This window comes from Scyliorhinus torazame, chromosome 9 (genome assembly GCF_047496885.1).
Source record: "Scyliorhinus torazame isolate Kashiwa2021f chromosome 9, sScyTor2.1, whole genome shotgun sequence".
NCBI lineage: Eukaryota > Metazoa > Chordata > Chondrichthyes > Carcharhiniformes > Scyliorhinidae > Scyliorhinus > Scyliorhinus torazame.
The window spans coordinates 198484303-198504049 of record NC_092715.1 but is presented as its reverse complement, the minus strand read 5'-3'; the positions used below and the strand labels follow the sequence as shown (position 1 = coordinate 198504049).

General features: G+C 43.6%; 1 protein-coding gene and 1 pseudogene across 4 annotated transcripts in view; both read left to right on the top strand.

Annotated features, from left to right (window-relative positions):
• Positions 1-256: 256 nt before the first annotated feature.
• Positions 257-19747, top strand: part of dennd4c (DENN/MADD domain containing 4C) — a 287047-nt gene continuing 267556 nt past the window's right edge. For 2 of the 4 annotated variants that reach the window (XM_072516946.1, XM_072516944.1), the window contains exon 1: positions 257-515. The gene's annotated coding sequence lies outside the window, so the exon portion shown is untranslated. The remainder of the gene's footprint in view (positions 516-19747) is intronic. The other 2 variants (XM_072516945.1, XM_072516948.1) reach the window with 2 other exon arrangements.
• On the top strand, positions 11077-14659 carry LOC140430137 (general transcription factor IIF subunit 2 pseudogene; annotated as a pseudogene).

Sequence of the window (19747 nt, the reverse complement as noted above, 5' to 3'; positions counted from 1 at the left end):
AGGAACCTTCCCTGTCACTCATCACGGAAGGGGCGTGGTCATATGAACCGCTGCCAATAATCGGAGGAGGAGAGAAGGGACGCGGCCGAGAGAACGCCTGTTGTCAATTCTGGAAGTGGCAGTCCCTGAGGACTGTCAATCATCCCCAGAGGAGGGGCGTGGCTGTGAACCTCGGATGTCAAGCACGGAAGAGGGGCGGGACCTGTCGTGACGGCTGTCAATCAACTCGTAAGGAGGGGCGGGGCTTGTCGGGCTGAAGTGAAAAGTCACAAACAAACATGGCGGCAGCAGTAGGTCGATCGTTGCAGTGACGGGGGTGGAGGAGGGAGAGACCGGGAACCACGGGTCGAGGAGGTCTAGTCAAAGAAAAACGCAGAAAGCGGTGGAGGTGTGTCAGCACTTTCAGGGCGGCTTTTTTTTTTAACTTTTGAGTTCAGTCAGACTCCGACTCTTCCACTTGTGGCGCTTTCCGTTCATGTTTCAGTGAGAAGCGGCGACGACTACAACGACGACAGGTGAGGGAAGGGCTTCGTTACCGGGAGCCCCTCGTCTGGCCCAGCAAAACTTGCCAGGATCTTTGCTCAGCGAGCGGACCACTTCCGTTGGTTTTATTTTAAAGCCTGTCTGGTTGTGATGAGTAACTGGCCCCGGGGCGGGGGCTCGGTGCGTGTCCAAGGCACCGTGAGGGATCTTCCCAGGGCGAGAGCTCCTGGCCCGCGGGCCAGCTACTGGACGTCGTGTCCAGTTCAGGCCGCCCCCAGTTCCACTTTTAAAAAAAGTGTCTGCTTCTGCAAGGTTCCGGTGGATGAGATCAGAAATGGTGCAGGTGAACCAACCTGTTGTCCGCATGGGCTCCGAGCCAGCGATAATTCGTCCGCATTCGCTGTTTTAAAAAAAATAAACCAAGCATTTCCCCATAAGAATTGAGAGCGTTTGCTTATGTTTTAATGGCCAATACGGTACTTTTTTTCTTCTTTCTAGTTGTTAGGGTAGGAGAATTAAGAGTGGCACTGTTTAGATTAAACGAAGTCAAAATGGGAAGACTGAGGAAACTGAATATGTTAATTTGATCTAAGAGGAATATGAAATACATCTAAACGCCGTTGCATGGTATATTTGAGCATGATTTAAATGGGTAAGATTGCTGAAAGCGTGAATTTTTCACATTTCGAATTTATTGTGGTATTTTTGTTGCTAGTAGAGCTAAAAACCACTGTCCTTTTTAAGATGGGCGTTTTCCATTTTAGCTTTTTTTTTGTTAACTTCTGAAGGTTCTGAATCCTGCCTGGTATGGAAATTTATCACTGGAAATTTCAGCCACCTGGTACTTTTGACTACTTGTGTGAGTTGGGCAAATTATGTCACTTGACATGATGAAAAACACCCAGCTCAGAACAGAGCCCTGTCTAACAAGGTTGTCCTACTTGAACTGGAAACTTAGTTTCCAGTTCAAGTATCAGCAAATCTTAATTGGCAGCTCACCAGTGGTTGTGACATGATGGATAGTTTGGAGGTTCAAGATATAGGTAGGTTACAGGATGGAGTTCAGATTATGTGTAGTGCATTTTGTGGCTTGATTGCCTCTGAATTAGGAAGCATACCTGGGTACCAGATTCTTTGCAACCATGGCACTGTATTTGATTGTGAGGAGACCTTCACACTCATTTATAAGGCCACTTGACCTCTGAGATTGATTCCAACCCTGCTACTGCTCACCTGCCAAAATCCCCATTTGTGCCTTTGTTACCCCTAGATTGTATATTCCAATACACTCCTGGTTAGACTTCCAATAATCATCCTTCATTAAGTTGAAGTTCATTTGAAACACTGCAGCTTGTACCCTAACTCACCAAGTTAAATTGCCCTTGGTGCCCAAAAAGGTTGAGTGGGGTTTCTGGGTTACAGGGATGAGGAGGAGGTTTGGGCTTGGGTGGGGTGCTCTTTCCAAGGGCTGGTGCAGGCTTGATGTGACAAATGGCCTCCTTCTGCACTGTAAATTCTATGATTCCATGAAGTGTCTCACCTCTGTTCAGTGACTTACCTTGGCTCTCAGTTGAGCAATATCTTGATTTTGCAATTCTCCTCCAAGTTTTCAAATTTCTCTACCATGCCCACAGTGGTTAGCACAGTTGCTTCACAGCTCCAGGGTTCCAGGTTCGATTCCCGGCTTGGGTCACTGTCTCTGCAGAGTCTGTACATTTTCCCCGTGTGTGCGTGGGTTTTCTCCGGGTGCTCTGATTTCCTCCCACAATCCAAAGATGTGCGCAGGTTAGGTGGATTGGCCATGATAAATTGCCCTTCGTGTCCAAAAAGGTTAGGTGGGGTTACTGGGTTATGGAAATAGGGTGGAGGTATGGGCTTAGGTAGGGTGCTCTTTCCAAGGGTTGGTGTAGACTCAATGGGCCGAATGGTCTCCTGCACTGTAAAGTCTATGGTGACCTAATTCAGCCCTACCTTTTTTTTTTAAAGAGCTATCTGCTCTTCCAATTTGGCCTGTTGCACATTCTTGATTTTAATTGCTCCACTCCTGGTGGCTGTGCCTTCAACTTTTATTTTAATAAATTTCGATTACCCAATTATTATTTTCTCCAATTAAGGGGCAATTTTAGCGTGGCCAGTCCACCTAACCTGCACATCTTTGGGTTGTGGGGGTGAAACCCACGCAGACATGGGGAGAATGTGCAACCTCCACACGGACAATGACCCAGGGCTGGGATTCGAACCCAGGTCCTCAGTGCCACAGTCCCAGTGCTAACCACTGTGCCGCATGCTGCTCTTGGCTTCAACTTCTGAGGTCTTAAGCCCTGGCCCTTCCTAAAACTCTTTGATCTCTACCTCTCAATTTTGGGAAATGTGATGTATCCTCAGCCTGTGGTATCCACAGAGGACTCAGAAATGTCCTGTTTAGAGAATGTTGTGATGGATTCCCACATGTTGTAGACATCCTTTTTACTTAGAGCCATCAGTTTATATTTTATGCTATTATCAAGCATGATTGTGTGTCCTCGCTTGATAACTGTTCACTCAAACACAGCTGAGGGCCGCACGTTAGCACAGTGGTTAGCACTGTTGCACCACAGTGCCAGGGTCACAGGCTTGATTCCCAGCTCGGGTCACTGCGGAGTCTGCACATTCTCCCTGTGTCTGTGGGTTTCTTCCGGGTGCTCCGGTTTCCTCTCGCGTCCCCAAAGACGGTGAATTGGACATTCTGAATTCTCCCTCGGTGTACACGAACAGGCACTGGAGTGTGGTGACTAGGGGATTTTCACAGTTACTTCGTTGCAGTGTTAATATAAGCCTACTTGTGACAAGAATAAAAATTATATTGGTTTATAGGGAAAGGCTGTTTAGACTGGGACTTGTTTCTCTGGAGCATAGGAGGCTTAGGGGTGATCTTGTAGAGGTCTATAAAATAATGAGGGGCTTTGATAGGTAGATAGTCAACATCTTTTCCCAAAGGTAGGGGAGTCTAAAACTAGAGGGTCTAGGTTTAAGATAAGAGGAGAGAGAGATACAAAACGGTCCAGAGGGGCAATTCTTTAACGAGCTGCCAGAGGCAGTAGTAGAGGCGGGTACAATGTTGTCTTTTAAAAAGCATTTAGGCAGTTATATGGGAAAGCTGGGTATAGAGGGTTAATGGGTCAAATGCGGGCAATTGGGATTAGCTTAGTGGGAGAAACTGGGTGTCATGGACATGTTGGGCCAAAGGGCCTGTATTCGCGCTGTAAAACTCTTATGACCTCTCTGACAGTATTGCGAGGCAAGCTATAGGTGGAGGATAGCATCAAATTATTTATTTTTATGCATTTAGGGAGCTTTCACCATGTATGTCGGTGGCCATAGTTCAAGATTTGGATAGGTATCTCTGCTCCAAGCCAACAAAGTACCTTTGTTAGTAGTTTGGAGCTTGGTGTTTCCATTCAACAATTCCTCTGTCTTACCCCCAAGTGTTTGAACTCTATGTCAAAATTGAAGCATTATTTCTTAACTTTTTTAGAATGGCTTTTGAGGAAATGTACAATGTAAGTTTTAAAAAGAATTATACTGTAACCATTTGTATTTTCTTTGAAGTAAGCTCTTGACCTCCTACAGCTTGTCAATTGCTGTAAAGTTATGTGCTTTGACTTTTCCACGAGTTTGAAAGAGCAGGAAATTGGGCAATAATGAAGAGTTGCATCTCACTACCTTGTCTGAGAATGGTGACTTTGAACAGTAAAGATGAAAAAGTGCCTCTTGGGTGATAATTGTAGGTGCCAGGTGCCATAATATTAATGGAAATAAATTGTATCGGAATCTTTGACCAGGTCTAGATATAATTCTAGGCAGCAATTGTGTCATTTGGGATTGCTTTACATATGATTGTAGTCGGGCTATTCCATTGTGGGTTTGTTGATGCTTTTTTTAATGTTGCCTACACTTGATTGTATGGCATGATATTTCATGTAGATTTCCCACTGCATCATAAATGTTGGTGAAAAGGTGGCTTCAAATGTCAAGTCTATCTTTATTGCAAGGAGATTGGAGCACAAGAACAAGGAAGTCTTGCTGTAGTTGAACACTGATTTGGTGCGACCATGCCTACACAGGTTTGGTCTGACCAACGGTAGCACAAGTGGATAGCACTGTGGCTTCACAGCGCCAGGGTCCCAGGTTTGATTTTCCGCTGGGTCACTTTCTGTGTGGAGTCTGCATGTTCTCCCCGTGTCTGCGTGGGTTTCCTCTGGGTACTCCGGTTTCCTCCCACAGTCCAAAGACATGCAGGTTAGGTGGATTGGCCATGATAAATTGCTCTTAGTGACCAAAAAGGTTAGGTGGGGTTATTGGGTTACGGGGATAGGGTGGAAGTGAGGGCTTAAGCGGGCCGGTGCAGACTCGATGGGCCGAATGGCCTCCTTCTGCACTATGTTCCCATGGATGCAGTACAGCAGAAGTTTGCAAGATTGGTCCCTGTGGGAAGAGTTTTCCAAAATGAGAGGCTGATTAAATTGGGTCTATACCGGACGTGTGAGACATCTGAGTTGATCTCATTGAAACATGCTGAAGGGGTTTGATGGCTGATATTGATGTTGTTTCCCCGACTGGAACCTAGAACATGAGGGCACAGCATTAGGAATGAGGGGCTGATTATTTAGGGTTGAGATGAGAAATGTATTCACTTAACGGCTGTGAATCTTTGTAATTGTCTATCCCAGAAGTTGTGAATGCTCCCATTATTTAATATATTCAAGACTATAATAAATATATTTTGATATCCCGGGGGAACAAATCAACATAGGGAACAGTTGGGAAAGAGGGCTGAGGCAGAAGAAACAATTGTATTGAATTGTGATGCGAGGGGCTATTTGGTCTACTTATAATTTTCTACATTAATTTTGTAAAGTAAGATCAAAACTTATAAGGAGCTACTTATTGAAGAATTAATTATCCTTGGTGTCCTAACAAATATTTATTCATCACTCAACTTGACCGGATTAGATTTTCTAGTCATTTTCACGTTTCTAGAAACTTTGATGTCCAGAGAATGTGAAAGGCACTATATAATCATTGTACCATACCGCAGCTGAAGGAAACTTGAGCTTATTGTTTTCAGACTATAATAGTTGTCATGTGGAGTTGTAGGGCTGTAACCTGATCGAGATTACCTATGACATAATTCCTTGAGTGCTGAGCATCTGCTGCTTGCCATTGAATTGCAGCCTTGAACTTCTAGTTGTTCTTATGTGAATTGGACTAGATGCAGTTTGCTATGTTAGGTAAGTGTTGTCCAAAAAGAATTGTGTAAATAGGCATGACTATGATGCCATTTTTGCTACATTTAATTGGATAGAAAATACCCGATACACAATGCAGGTTGATGTACCTAACATGTATATTTACATAAACACCTAACACCTTTCTGTGTGAAACTTCATTATCTTTTTCCCTCTCTTCCCAATCTTTGGAATTCTGACTTAAATTTATCAGACCTAAGGATGGCACGACGGCGCCAAGGACCTGGGTTCGATCCCAGCACTTGGTCACTGGCCGTGTGGAGTTTGCACATTATCTCCGTGTCTGTAAACCAAAGATGTGTAGGGTAGGTGGATTGGCCAAGCTAAATTGTCCCTTAATTGGAAAAAAGAATCGGGCACTTCAAATTTTAAAAAAAATTATCAGACCGACAACATCTTGTAGGTTTTGGTCCAGCAGTTGCAATTGATGCTTTTCATTTATCAGAATGTTTGCTGACTTGTTCACTTCCACCACTTGACACTCCATACATGGCCCAATCCTCCATCCAGAACACAGTTGGATATTATTTTCCCTTCTCTATCACATGCGATGTTGGATCTGCTCGTTGTTGGTTGGGTGTGATTTTTTTTTTTTCTTCTCCCTGGCCTGTAATGGCTGTACTGTTCCAGCTGTGTTACACACCATTTTTAGCTGATAACTGAAGGGACAAAGCAAAGAAAAACAAATTTCCATCCTATGTTTCCCATTCGAACTGAAAAGTAGTCAAAAATTAAAATAGAATTTGTCTCTTTCAAATTGGGCTGTTGCAGAGCAAAAGACTTGTGACCTGGTAGTTTGTAAGGTGTCACTTGCGATGGTAATATGATGTGAAAGAAATATTTGTTTATATAGCACCTTTCACAACCATCAGATGTCATAAACCATTTTATAGCCAATGGAGCACTTTTTAAAAAAGTAAGCACTGCAGTATAAGAATCACAGGAGCCAGGTTACACACAGCAGGATTCCATAAACAAAAATATGATGGACCAGATAATCTGTTTTTGTGATCTTGATTGATGAATAAATATTTGCCAGGATATGAGATAATTCCCCATCTCTCTTGAAATAGTGCTGTGGGTTCTTTTACACCCACTTGAGAGAGAAGACTTTGGTTTAACTTCTCAAGAGACACACCTCCAAGAATGTATGACCCCCTTGGTTAAGGGTCAGCCTTGATTTTTGGTTTGGAGTTCTTGTGAGGAACAAATGTTGCATGTATATGATATACAATACTAAGTATTTCTAGTGACAACACAGATGTCTGCTTGAAATGGAAAAAACTGTCAGAATTGCCTTTACAGATTTTGCTCTCCACTTGGAGATGACATTTTTAATGATATTGGAATGTAATCTTCATTATTGTCACAAGTAATATGTCACACATATTAACACTGCAATGAAGTTATTGTGAAAATCCCCGGTTCACCACGGACGGAGAATTCAGAATGTCCAATTCACCTAACAAACACATCGGGACTTTTGGTGAGGAAACCCACGCAGGCATGGGGAGAACACGCCGACTCCGCACAGACATTGACCCAAGCGGGAGTCGAATCTGGGACTCTGGTGCTGTGAAGCAACAGTGCTAACCACTGCTACCGTGCCACCCAGTGAAGCATTGATCGTTTTAGCTCTGCTGGTGGGAGTGAAGCACTTGACTCCTACAGTAACATGAAGTGGGAGTGCAATGTAATTTTCCTCTTCCTCCTTATCCTTTGAAGGATAATTTGCAACATTGATTAGGCTGAGATTGCTTAAGTCGTGATCTGATTAGATGCCTGGATATTTGGTGTCTTGATCTTGATGTTTCTCGTATGGTTCTGTTCTTCATATCTAAGTAGTTGTCAAAGTAATTTGAGTGGCTTCAAGAGTCAGTCACATGATGTTGGAGTGAATTTACATAGACTTGCTGGGTAAAAGTGGCAGCTTTGTTTCACTGAGGACATTTGTGAATCATTTAAGATGTATTTTAAAAATGTCAGCTGTGTTTTCATTTTTTCCCCTGGTGTACAGAAGTGGACAGATTTCTTTAATTCACAACTTGCCATTGTGTATGAACTGTATTTCTGAAGTTCTATCATATGATGATGGGCGTCTCATCTTTTGCAGTTTGTCTGCTCCTGATGATTGGCATTGTTTCATTGTAATTGCTCAATGCATCAAATGCAAATTGCGCTCGGGGGGGGGGGGGGGGGGGGGGGGGGGGGCTGAATGGTAGCCTCTCTTCAGTCCTGGTTTATTCCAATAAGCTTAATTGAAATTACTAGTTAATTTTTAACCGAGAAAGAAGTTTGAATATGTAAGTACTTTGAAAAAAGTGTCACACTTCAGGTATATTTGTTATCATAAATGTCATTATATTTTTAAGTTTTATATGGCCAAGCAAATATCTGGGATTTGCTTAAATGTTTATTATTTTGAACTGTGCTTTTTAGTGTGTGTTTCAGTTGAATGTTTGCTGGAATTCCTATTGAAGCTATTTTATCAGTGGTGTTGAAATGTTTCACATTGCAGCACTGCAGCTGTAACTTTCTTGCCTGTGCCTGGTTTAATCCTGTTAGTGTCCCTCCTATGCCAGTGTTTTTAAGCGGACATCCACCTGGCCATGCGTTTAAGATGAACATGCTGTATGCAAATAGAATTACCTGATCATAAGCTTCCTTAATCCAAATTGATTTGGAAGTTTTCCCATGTACTCTTGTCTCAAATAAACCATAAAGAATTTGATGCATAAAGTGCAAAGGTATTCTGTCATAACAGTTGCGTTCTATCATGGGTAAGTCATGTAACATGTTGAAACACTCATACTCCTTGTTGAATTGGTGCCAAAATGTTAGCAAGTATAAATATACTTGGTTTTCTATTTCCAAACACTGCTCCAAGGCTTTCTACGTGCCGCCAAGAGTTAGGCATGTTGAACGAGTTAACTTCCAAAATGAATGCTACATTACATATGTATTGCAGTTGATGACAGAGAATAGTCTGCTTAAATGTTCAGCTTTGTGTGATCATTTAGAAGGAGAGGCTCTCTCCAAGATTGGCACGTCTGCAGGCTACCAGACCCAGTTTAAAAAACAAAAAACAAAAAAACAAGCAAACAGTCGAAGACCTGGCTAAGGAGCTGGGAGGGGACCTGTGGCACAGTAACAGTTTCGAGAATGGCGGAGTTGGAAGGGGTGTTGTCAGTGGTAAAGCCCCAGATGGAGCAGTTGATGCTGGGCTGGTGGAGGAGAGGGTGCTGGACAAGGCCCCAGAGGTGGACTGGGCCCAAAGATCCTTTGGGCAGAAGCCAAGAGTGGGGAAGCCGCCACTGGTGGTGATTGTTGCATAAGTCATGGAGATGGAGATGATTCTGAGGTGGGCCATGGTGAAGTGAGACTGCAAATGGGAAGGGAATCATATCTGGATATATCCGGACGTTGCCTCAGAGCTGATGAAGAGGCATGTGGAATTCAACAGGGTCAAGGTTGCGTTGTATCGATGGAAGATTCGGTTTGGGGTGCTGTACCTGGGGAGACTTTGGGTTACGTTAGACGGCCGGAGTACTACTTTGAGATGTCAGAAGAGGCAAATGACTTTATAAGGGACCAATAAACGGGGGGAAAGCTGAGAGTTGGTGTGAGATGGAGGAGCTAAATCCAGAGATGTTTGGTATTAAGATGTGTTGCTGGAGGGTGGGAATTTTTTTTCAGGAGTTGTAAGTTTGCCCCCCCACCTCCCCCTTTGCCATTTTGTGTTTTTCTTTTGGGAGGAGGTGATTTGTGATGAGTGTTTTTCTTGTGGGGAAGGAGTGTGTATGGTGGGGCCCTTTGGATGGGGTTGTCGGCCAGGTGGGTTATGCCGGTTGCACAGACTAAGGAGGGGACGGAGCGGGGAGGGATGTGCAGGTGGGGCCTTTGAGTGGGAGTTGCCACACTAGCAAGTAATGCTGGTGAAGAGGTGAGCTGGCCAGGTTGGGGTAGGGGGCATTGTGACATGGCAGAGTTGGAGGCTGAGTGTGGTCATGGGTGGAGAGGGACCCATCTTGGATGGGCCCAGTTTAGGGTGGCTTTAAGTGAGGTAGAACTGGTGGGGAATGGAGGCGTAACCTTCAGGTAAGAGCAGTGACGTGGAGGTCGGATACGCTGCCGGCGACTTGTACGATTTTCTCCAGTTGGAGAAGATTCAGTTTGAGTTGAGGGGATCAGCGGAGGGCATCAAGGTGCGGTGGAAGTTGTTGATGGCGTTGTTCGAGGAATTGTTTGTTGTGAGGGGGGGAGGAAACCGTGGACTGTCGTTGTATGGAGTGTGTAATCTGTATATTGCTTTATTTACACATTTGGAATAAAATAATTTTAAAAATTGAGTGTCTGTTAATTGCTGAACGCTTAAAAGGACCAATGTTTGCAATTGTGTCTGAACTGCTTAAATAACTTTTTATCAGTGTAAATATGCTGGCAACTGTTTAACTGCATTTATTAAACTTTACTTAACACCTTTTGCACAGCGAGTCCCTTGAGTTTAGTTGCAGCGCCAAGGCTGCCAGATTACGCCACAAATAAAGTGCTCTTAATTTTCTGCAGGTTATTCAAAATTTAGAGCAGTATCAAAAATGTTCTACAATGCTAGTGTCATATTAAAGTAATTTAAGTGATTATTTATTTACGTGGGGGGGGGGGGGGGGGGTAAACTGAGCATTTCCGAATGGTTGCTGTTTCTCCCGTTGCTGCTTAACCATGCTGAAATTCTAGTTAGTTGTCTAATCAAAAAGACAAACTAAATATTTGAAGGCAGAAGCTGTGACTCATTTTTTTCAGCAAAGAGCTTGCATTTGTATTGAATGTCTGAAGTTCAGAAAAGTACTGAAGTGTTTCATGGCTGAATGCATACTTCAACATAATATAGGCAAACACTGTAGCCAAGCTTTGTTCGGTAATGTCACAAATACACTTACTAATAATGACCAGATCAGTGTTGCTTCATTAAATATTCGATACTGGGCGACCTCCCCACTCTGAGTTGTGCCATGAAATCTTTCATTCACCATCAGAGGACAATTATTATCTTCTGCCTAACATCCCAACTAAATAACACCGTCAAGTGCTGCAGTCTCAGCTTATGCTCTAGAACCTGAGCTCAACGTTCTGACCCAGGCAACAGCTCCATCACTGAGCCAGGACTGCCGAAAGAACGTTTTGGGCATTCAAGCAATATCTGCAGAACTAACTTGGGTTTGAATTTTGTCCCCTTGTCCTTGAGCTGGTTGGAGCAATAGAAGAGTAATAATTGCATAATGCAGCACATGTACTGGAAAAGCGGTAAATGAATGAAGAAACGACAGATGTTGGTAGGAAAACTCAAACTTGGATACCTCCTCTTTCCCTTTCTCTTCCTTTTCCACCCCAAACTAGTATGTGGCAAATTGCACTTTGGATGATATACAAGGGAGTGACAAGGTACCGAGAGGTATTGGCAGGTTTAAAAGTGGACAAATCTCCAAGTCCAGATGAATTGTGTCCCAGGATGCTGTGGGAAGTGAGGGAGGAGATTGCAGGTGCACTGACCCCAAATTTTTAATTCCTCTCTGGCCCCTGGGGAGGTGCCAGAGGATTGGAGAATAGCTCATGTGGTTGCACTATTTAAGAGCGGTTGGAGAGATAAGCCTGGGAACTACAGGTGAGCGAGTCTCCCGTCAGTGGTAGGGAAACTATTGGAAAAAATTCTGAAGGAGAGAATCTATCTCCACTTGAAGAGGCAAGGTTTGATCCGGGATAGTGCCTTTGTCAGAGGTACGTCATGCCTAACAAATTTGATTGAATTTTTTGAACATGTGACCAGATGAGTGTAGCGTAGTTGATGTAGTTTACATGGGTTTCAGCAAAGCATTTGACAAGGTCCCACATGGGAGACTTGTAAAGAAGGTAAATGCACATGGGGTACAGTAAATTGGTTAGATGTGTTCAAAATTGGCTTAGCTGTAGGAGGGTGATGACTGATGGATGCTTTACTGACTGGAAGCCAGTGTCCAGTGGAGTACCACAGGGAACTGTGCTGGGTCTCCTATCATTTTGTCATTTATATAAGCAACATCGATGACTGTGGGGGTAGGATCAGTAAGTTTGTGGATGACACCAAGATTGTCTAGGTGGTTAATAGTGAGGTTGAGTGTCTTGGGTTACAGGAGGATATAGACGGGTGGTCAAAATGGTAGATGGAATTTAACCCTGAAAAATGTGCCCAGGAACTATTCAATGAATGGTCTGACACTGGGAAGTTCCGAGCAACAAGGAGACCTTGGTGTGTTTGTAAATAGATTAAATAGATAGAAGGCAGAAGGGCAGATTAATAGGGTGGTGAAAAAGACATGTGGCACAATTGCTGTTATCAATTGAGGCATAGATTGCAAAAGCAGGGAGTCATGTTGAAGTTTTTCATATAAATGGGTACCCAATTACTACTTTTCCCAATTAAGGGCCAATTTAGTTGTGGGGGTGAGACCCACGCAGACACCGGGAGAATGTTTGCACACCGACAGTGACCCAGAGTCTGGATCAAACCTGGGTCCTTGGTGCCATGAGGCATCAATGCTAACCACTGTGCCACCGTGCTGCCCCTTGTAAATAAAATTTATAGTGCCGAAGGAGGCCATTTGGCCCATTGAGTCTGCACTCACTCTTGGAAAGAGCACTCCACCTAAGCCCACGCCTCACATAACCAAGAAACCCCACCTAACCTTTTGGACACTTACGGCAATTTAGCATGGCCAATCCACCTAACCTGCGCATCTTTGGACTGTGTGAGGAAACCGGAGCACCCGAATGAAACTCTCACAGACATGGGGAGAAAGTGCAAAGTCCACACACAGTCACCAGAGGCCGGAATTGAACCTGGGTCCCTGAGCTGAGAGGCAGCAGTGCTAACCATTATGCCACCGTGCTGCCTGTTGGTGTTGTATGGAACTTTGAGGCCACAGCTGGAGTACTGTGTGCAATTCTGGTCACCACATTATAGGAAGGATGTGATTGAACTGGAAGGGGTGCAGAGGCGATTCACCAGGATGTTGCCTGGGATGGAAGAATTAAGTTATGAAGAGCAGTTGGATAGGCTTGGGTTGTTTTTGCTGGAGCAGAGAAGACTAAGAGGTGACCTGATCGAGGTGTTCAAGATTATGAGGAGTAGACAGGGAGCAGCTGTTCCCCTTTGTTGAAGGATCAGTCGCAAGGGGACGCAAGTTCAAGGTGAGGGCAAGAGGTTTGGGGGAGGGGATTTGAGGAACAACTTTTTATCCAGAGGGTGGTGACTCTCTAGAATGCATTACCGGGGAGGGTGGTAGAGGCGGGTTGCCTCACATCCTTGAAAAGGTATCTGGATGAGCACATGGCAAGTCATAACATTCAAGGCTTATGGGCCAATTGCTGGCAAATGGGATTAGGTAGGCAGGTCAGGTGTTTTACATGTGTTGGTGCAGACTCAAAGGGCCTCTTCACTGTTTATTGTGTGAATAAAATGGGCAAGTGATCTGACTACCTACTTGCAAGGCGTATCCTTTAACAGTTTAATGGATCTATTATTAAAATATTAAGATGAAAGGTAATGAATATTTAGTTACCGAATGGTGATACGAGTGTAAGGAAGGTGTTTTCTTCTACGAGTGCATATGAATAAATCACTCACCGGGGGGGGGGGGGGCTAGTCGCCATTTCTGTATAAGCAACATTGGCCTTGGACTGTGAGGTTATTATTCGGTAGCAAAGCTCGTATCTTGGAATGTGAGAGAGTAGCCACACTATATGGTGCACTTAATAACAATCTTTATTATTGTCACCAAGCAGTCTTACATTAGCACTGCCATGAAATTACTGTGGAAAAGCTCCTAGTCGCCACACGCCGGTCCCTGTTCGGGTACACTGAGGGAGTATTCAGAATGTCCAATTCGCCTAACAAGCACGTCTTTTGGGACTTGTGGGAAGAAACCAGAGTGCCTGGAGGAAACCCACGTGGACACGGGAGAACGTGCAGACTCTGTCCCACGGAAATATCATGGAATTGTTACGGGTTTCTGTCTTAGACATGTAAAACTTAGAATCAAATTGTCCAAATCTCTTGAGGAAAAGTGAGAAACCTGGTGTAATTATAATACCCTATTGAGTGACTGAGCCGCCATGAGTGAGAGGAGAACTGGATCTGATTGGAGTCAAACTCGACACCGGCGTCTGGCTTGTCAAGGTTCCTAAATACCTTTCTCAGCAATGGGCTAAAGCAACAGGAAGAGTGAAGTAGAAAAGATAAGGATAGCCAAGAATTAAGAGAAAAAAAGGTTTCCTTCACTTTACACGAGGAACTTGCAAGAATCCAAAATTCCAGTGGCAAAGGTGCACCAATTAGAGCACCCAGGTAGCATCACAATGCAGAGTGTTGGAGGACAGACGTCGTTTTTTAATGGAAGGACCATCCGGACAGTCAAGATAAATCTGATGGCAACAATGAAAAAACTAACCTTTGAAGGAGTTGTGGTTCAGTGTGCAGAATGTAGATCAGCTTAAGGTTAAAACGGCAGCAAATTGAATTATCCAAACCATTCCGTGTCTCCTTGCAACTGGATAAAGCTGTAACAACTAATTACAAGCCTCTAGCAAACCATCAGTACAATATTGAATACAAAAGGAAGATGGGAAACGTGCCCATGCAGATCAGCAACAAGTACTGGATTTGCTGTTTTCAGCTTTTGAAAAACAACAGTACTACTACAACAACAAGGATCTGGTGGAAATCACCAAGCAGCCAGTTACCTATCTAAAGGAGATTTTGAGAGAGATCGGTATCTACAAAGTAAAAGGGGCCCACAAAATTACATGAGTTAAAGCCGGAGTATCAACATTACCAGAGTGAAGACAACAGTGAATAGAGTAACAAGGCTGATGTACCGCCAAGCAAATTAGCTACTGGGGCGAATTGAAGTGAGACGGTCTAATTATTGCTTTGGCCATCGGTCATTAGAATCTTAACAGGCCCATATTTGCTTTATTTGTCCTTTTCCAAGTGCAGAATATTTTCTATGGCAGTCTGATTTTTAAAGTTGAAGGCAAAAATATCCGTAACTAGTTGATGATTTTATTTGAAAACGAGAAGCTGCTTTGCATTTTTCAAGAATTTTGCTGTAGAAAGTTGATTTCAGTAGGGGCAAATTTGTACTGTCAATAAAGGCTTGTGTTGAAACAAAAACAAAAAAAAATACCCTGTTATAAAATGTAGTTCCCAGTGGTGGGGTGAGAGATTGTATGCAGTAAAATATTGTGCCATATTCCAAGAATTTGAATTGAAGTGTAGATCAAGATTGCAAATTCTGCGTCATTTTAGATGTTGCAGTCTTGACTGTCCTACCAATTTTCCACCCTCCAGAAACTCGTATAAAATTTCTGTGCATCCTTACAATCTTTACCTCACGATTGGTAATGGTAACTTCAGCCATTTAGGTCCCAAGTTCGGGAATTTCCTCTCTAAATCTCTGCTTTTTGCTCTTGTGCTCGCTTTCAAGCTCTGCTAAAAGTACTTCAGACCAAGTTTTCGGCCACTTGTCGTATCTCCTTTTCTTGGCTTGGTGTCAGTCAATGCATGTTTTATGCATCTATTAAATTGCCATGGGACTCCAAGTTAATGCAAGAATACTACTGTCGGTTTTGGTGCTGATGCCTGTTGGCTAAATGAATGCAGCTACTAAAGAGCACTTTCGTAATGGGTTGTACGGCATCTTGATTAGAGTTGTGCTACTTTATAATTACAGCTTTTTCTACAACCATTTTCTCTTGACAGTTGATCGGGAGGTCCGTTGCATTCTGCAAGCTGTAGTTTACTATTATCTTGTGCGGAGTTGTGACTTGAGGCATAACACAAGTACATTCTTGTGTATGGTGACAATTCTTCTGGAATGGCGCAAAATTAAATATAAATGTCAAGTACAATGTCTGTGTTTGTTGAGGAAAGCTCAGTTAGCAGTAAAAATCAATTACTACATAATGTGATGTAGTTTTCACCCTGGTTGTTAGCGTGAGTAAATTGATGTGATGTAGTTTTCACCCTGGTTGTTAGCGTGAGTAAATTGATGTGGTCTTCACATGAAACTTTCAGTCCGCGTTTGATTCTAATTATTCATCAGCATTACAGTATTATTTTGAACTTTACTGCAAGAATTTAGCGTCATTTAAACCTCTATCCTATATTAATCTTTATGAATAGTTTATTCAAGTCTAGCTCTTAACTGGTTTAATTTTTCTGTAACCTGAACATTTTGTATGCAATGATGTATTCAGTTGACAGTTTCAACACCTTGTTGACCAAGAGTAACCAAGCATTCACATTGAATGTGCTTGTTTGTAGTGTAGAAAATCTATTGTTAAGTCAGTTAGCATGTTTAATCAATGAACCAAGTTGAAAAAAATTGGTTTTGGCGGGCGGGAGAGGGGGTGGACAGGGTAATTTGCCACAGACTTGCTTTGGAAGGTTAGGTTTCCTTTTTTGCACCAGATTTATATTTAATATAAGTTTGAATGTCACGGAAGCGGCAGTCTTCATTTTGTGTATTAGACGCAAGCATCCAATGTAAAATGCTCCTTTGTGTACTGGGATGTCCTTTGGGCTGAGTGTGTAATTTGTCTCCATAATTAAAAGCTTCTATTGTGTTTAAAATGGACTTGTCTAATTTAATTTAATTTAAATCCGGCTAGGTGGATTGGCCACGCTAAATTGCCCCTTAATTGGAAAAAATTAATTGGGTACTCTAAATTTATTTAAAAAAATAAAAATTTGTAATTAACACAGTAAAGTAAGCATTTGATTTATCTGAAATTTAGATTATTCATTTGAATTAAAATGACATTACAATTGGTCCAAATCTTTCCAATACTGCCATTAAATAATCCCCCTCTGCATCCAGTGCCACCACCATCTTTGTCTCGTTTCCCTCCACTGGAGACAGAATCACATTCAGCAACCTCCATGTTCGAAAACAACTGCCTTCCCATCACAAACCCCATCTGATCCTCCCCAATCACCTTCTGGAGGCATCCCTGCAGCCTTGCCATCAAAACGTTTGCCAATATCTTGACCTCTACATTCAGCAGGAATATGGGCCTATACGATCTACACTCCACTGGGTCCTTTATCCTTCTTTAGCAGCAGGGAAATCAAAACCTGCCCCGTCGCCTGTGGCAAGACACCCCTGCCTATCACATCACTGGATATTCCCACCATCAGCGGCGCCAGCTTATCTCTAAACTTGTAGAATTCAACTGCGAACCCTTAGGGTCCGGCTGCCTTCCCTGCCTGCATCCTCCCAGTCACCTCCTGCTCCCCCTCCAAGCCTGCTGTATCCTCCTCGCCCAACCATGGGTACTCCAACTCGTCGCCACCACCAACTTCCACATCTTATCCCACATCATCTCCCTCGCCACTGCCTCCCCGAGCTGGCTGGCCAACATGCCGCCTTCTCCTCGTGCTCGTAGACCGTCCCCCCCCCCCCCCATCCTTCTCTGTTGTTTGTTGGTCTTTGTTTTCGGGGACTGGCCGCCTCAACCTGTTCTCCAGGTCCTACATCTTGGCTCTTGAGTCCTTTTTTGGCCTCCACCACCCTCTGCAGCTCCTCGCCCATCAAGGTGAACTGGTCACTGCTGTGACAGAGCTTCCTCTGCCCCTTCACTTCTTTCCTTGCTCCTATATCTCGGTGATGTCTTCAACAGCACTGCCTTCACCGGGGCCATCGCCTTGTGAATGGCGCAGCCCCACACAGCGACCCAGCCTCTCCCATCTATCTTTCCTGCTGCTGGGCTGACCCGTCACTCTATGGCGAACTTTCGCTCGCCCCCTTCTTCCCAGCGGCTTTTTTCTGGGTCTTGGGCATTCTCCATTTTCCTTGTGCCTTACTGCATCAGCTTATTCAAAAACTGTCCCAGGAACTGGGCATTGACCTCTTTTAAAAACAAGAGCCTCGAGCAGGAGCTGCAGGAGCTACCCAATGTGCGACTTCCACCTACGTGTCGGCCACGGAAGTCATTAATAAAGAACATTTATTAAAGAAAAAGACAGGACAAAAGACTAATATACACAATCGGACTTGAGCATATGAATAACTAAACGTGCCGTTTTATCTGAAGTTAACTTTTTGTTCCCAAATATACCTAGGTTCCCTGAACTCATGAGTTAGCTGTTTTTCCAAATAACATCCAAGTACTTGTAAGTTTTAGTAATTATTAAAATCCAGTTAATAATTACCACTTAGGTGACCAAGTCTTGGAAAATGTCTTCCTGGTTCAGCCAAGGGACAAAACTGTGTATTTTAGAGGAGAGTCTCTGCAATCTGCTGTGGCTTTAAATATTAACTAGAGCAGGCTTCCGTGGCTCAGATCACAGATGGAACTGCCTGTCTGCTTCTTGATGGCAGACTAACCTGCCCCTTGAATGAGGGGGCCAACGGCGAGACTGTTCAATCTTTGATATTCCCCTTTGTACATTCTGCTGTCTACCTCACCCAAATTCCTGGCCTTCAGAAGCCCAACTGATATGGAAACAATCATTCTGATATGGCCATTCACACTTCAATGTCACTTGGCTCCTGCTCATCTTATTACTTTTTTGTTTGACTTTGAATTCAAATTCACTGTTAATCTTGTATCCCTCCCACATTCCTGTCGGTACCTAAAGAGGCTTTGAATGAGTAACTCACTTTGTGCCACTTTCCCCCACCTTCTCCCATAAACCTGCATAGTCTTCCTTTTCAGTTAAGTCTTAATTCCCGCACACTCCCAGGCAGTACATTTCAGGTACTAACCACTCACTGCGTGGATGTTTTTCCTCATGTCACTTTTGCTTCTTTGGCTGATTATTTTAAACCTGTACCCTCCTGTTCTCAAGTTTTTGAGTTGGAACTGTTTCTCCCGATCTACTCTGCTGAGACTCCTCGTGCTTTTGAACCATAGAATTGCTACAATGCAGAAGGAAGCCATTTAACCAAACAAGTCTGCATGGACCCTCTGAAAGAGCACCCTACCTGGGCCCACTCACCTGCCCTATCCCTGTACCCCACCTAACTTGCATGTCTTTGGACACTCAAGGCGCAACTCTTAGCATGGCCAATCGATCTAACCTGCACACCTTTGTGACTGTGGGAGGAAACTGGAGTACCTGGAGGAACAACGCAGACATGGTGAGAATGTGAAAACTCCACACAGACAGTCACCCAAGGACAGAATTAAACCCGGGTCTCTCTAGCGGTGAGGCTAACCAACTGCCGTTCTCACTGACTAACTTCCTGGATTTAAGAAAATTAAGGACCATGATTCAACATGTAACCTAACTTGCAATGCTGTTATGTATAGGTAATGCACACTCTTGTAGGGTAATAGGTGAAGGTATGTGTCATTTGCTAACTGTAAAGTAGAGTGATTTGTTTGTCTTGTATTAATGGGGTGCAGTATGGATACTCTGATGTGCAGCAGAAGATAAAAAAATAAATAAATTTAGAGTACCCAATTCATTTTTCCAATTGAGCATGGCCAATCCACATAGCCTACACATCTTTGGGTTGTGGGGGCGAAACCCACGCAAACACTGGGGGAATGTGCAAACTCCACACGAACAGTGACCCATTGCCAGGATTGAATCTGGAACCATGGCGCCGTGAAGCAGCAGGGCTAACCCACTGCGCCACAGTGCTGCCCACCAGAAGATAACATTTGACCGTGTGGTGAGAAGGCCAGTCATTTCTTGGTTAGTCAGTTGAGGTGCCAGGTAGCTTCCTTTTATTTAAAAAAATATATATATATATTTATTAACAATTTTTCACCCTTACAAACAAACCCCCCCCCCCCCCACCCCCCGGTAACAAAAAGAAAGAAAGCACACGTAGCAAGACATGAACATGGTAAATCGCTATAATACAGAGCTTTGTACATTGAATTCCTCTCGTACATGTCAGTTTTCCAGATCCTTCATGTATTTTCTT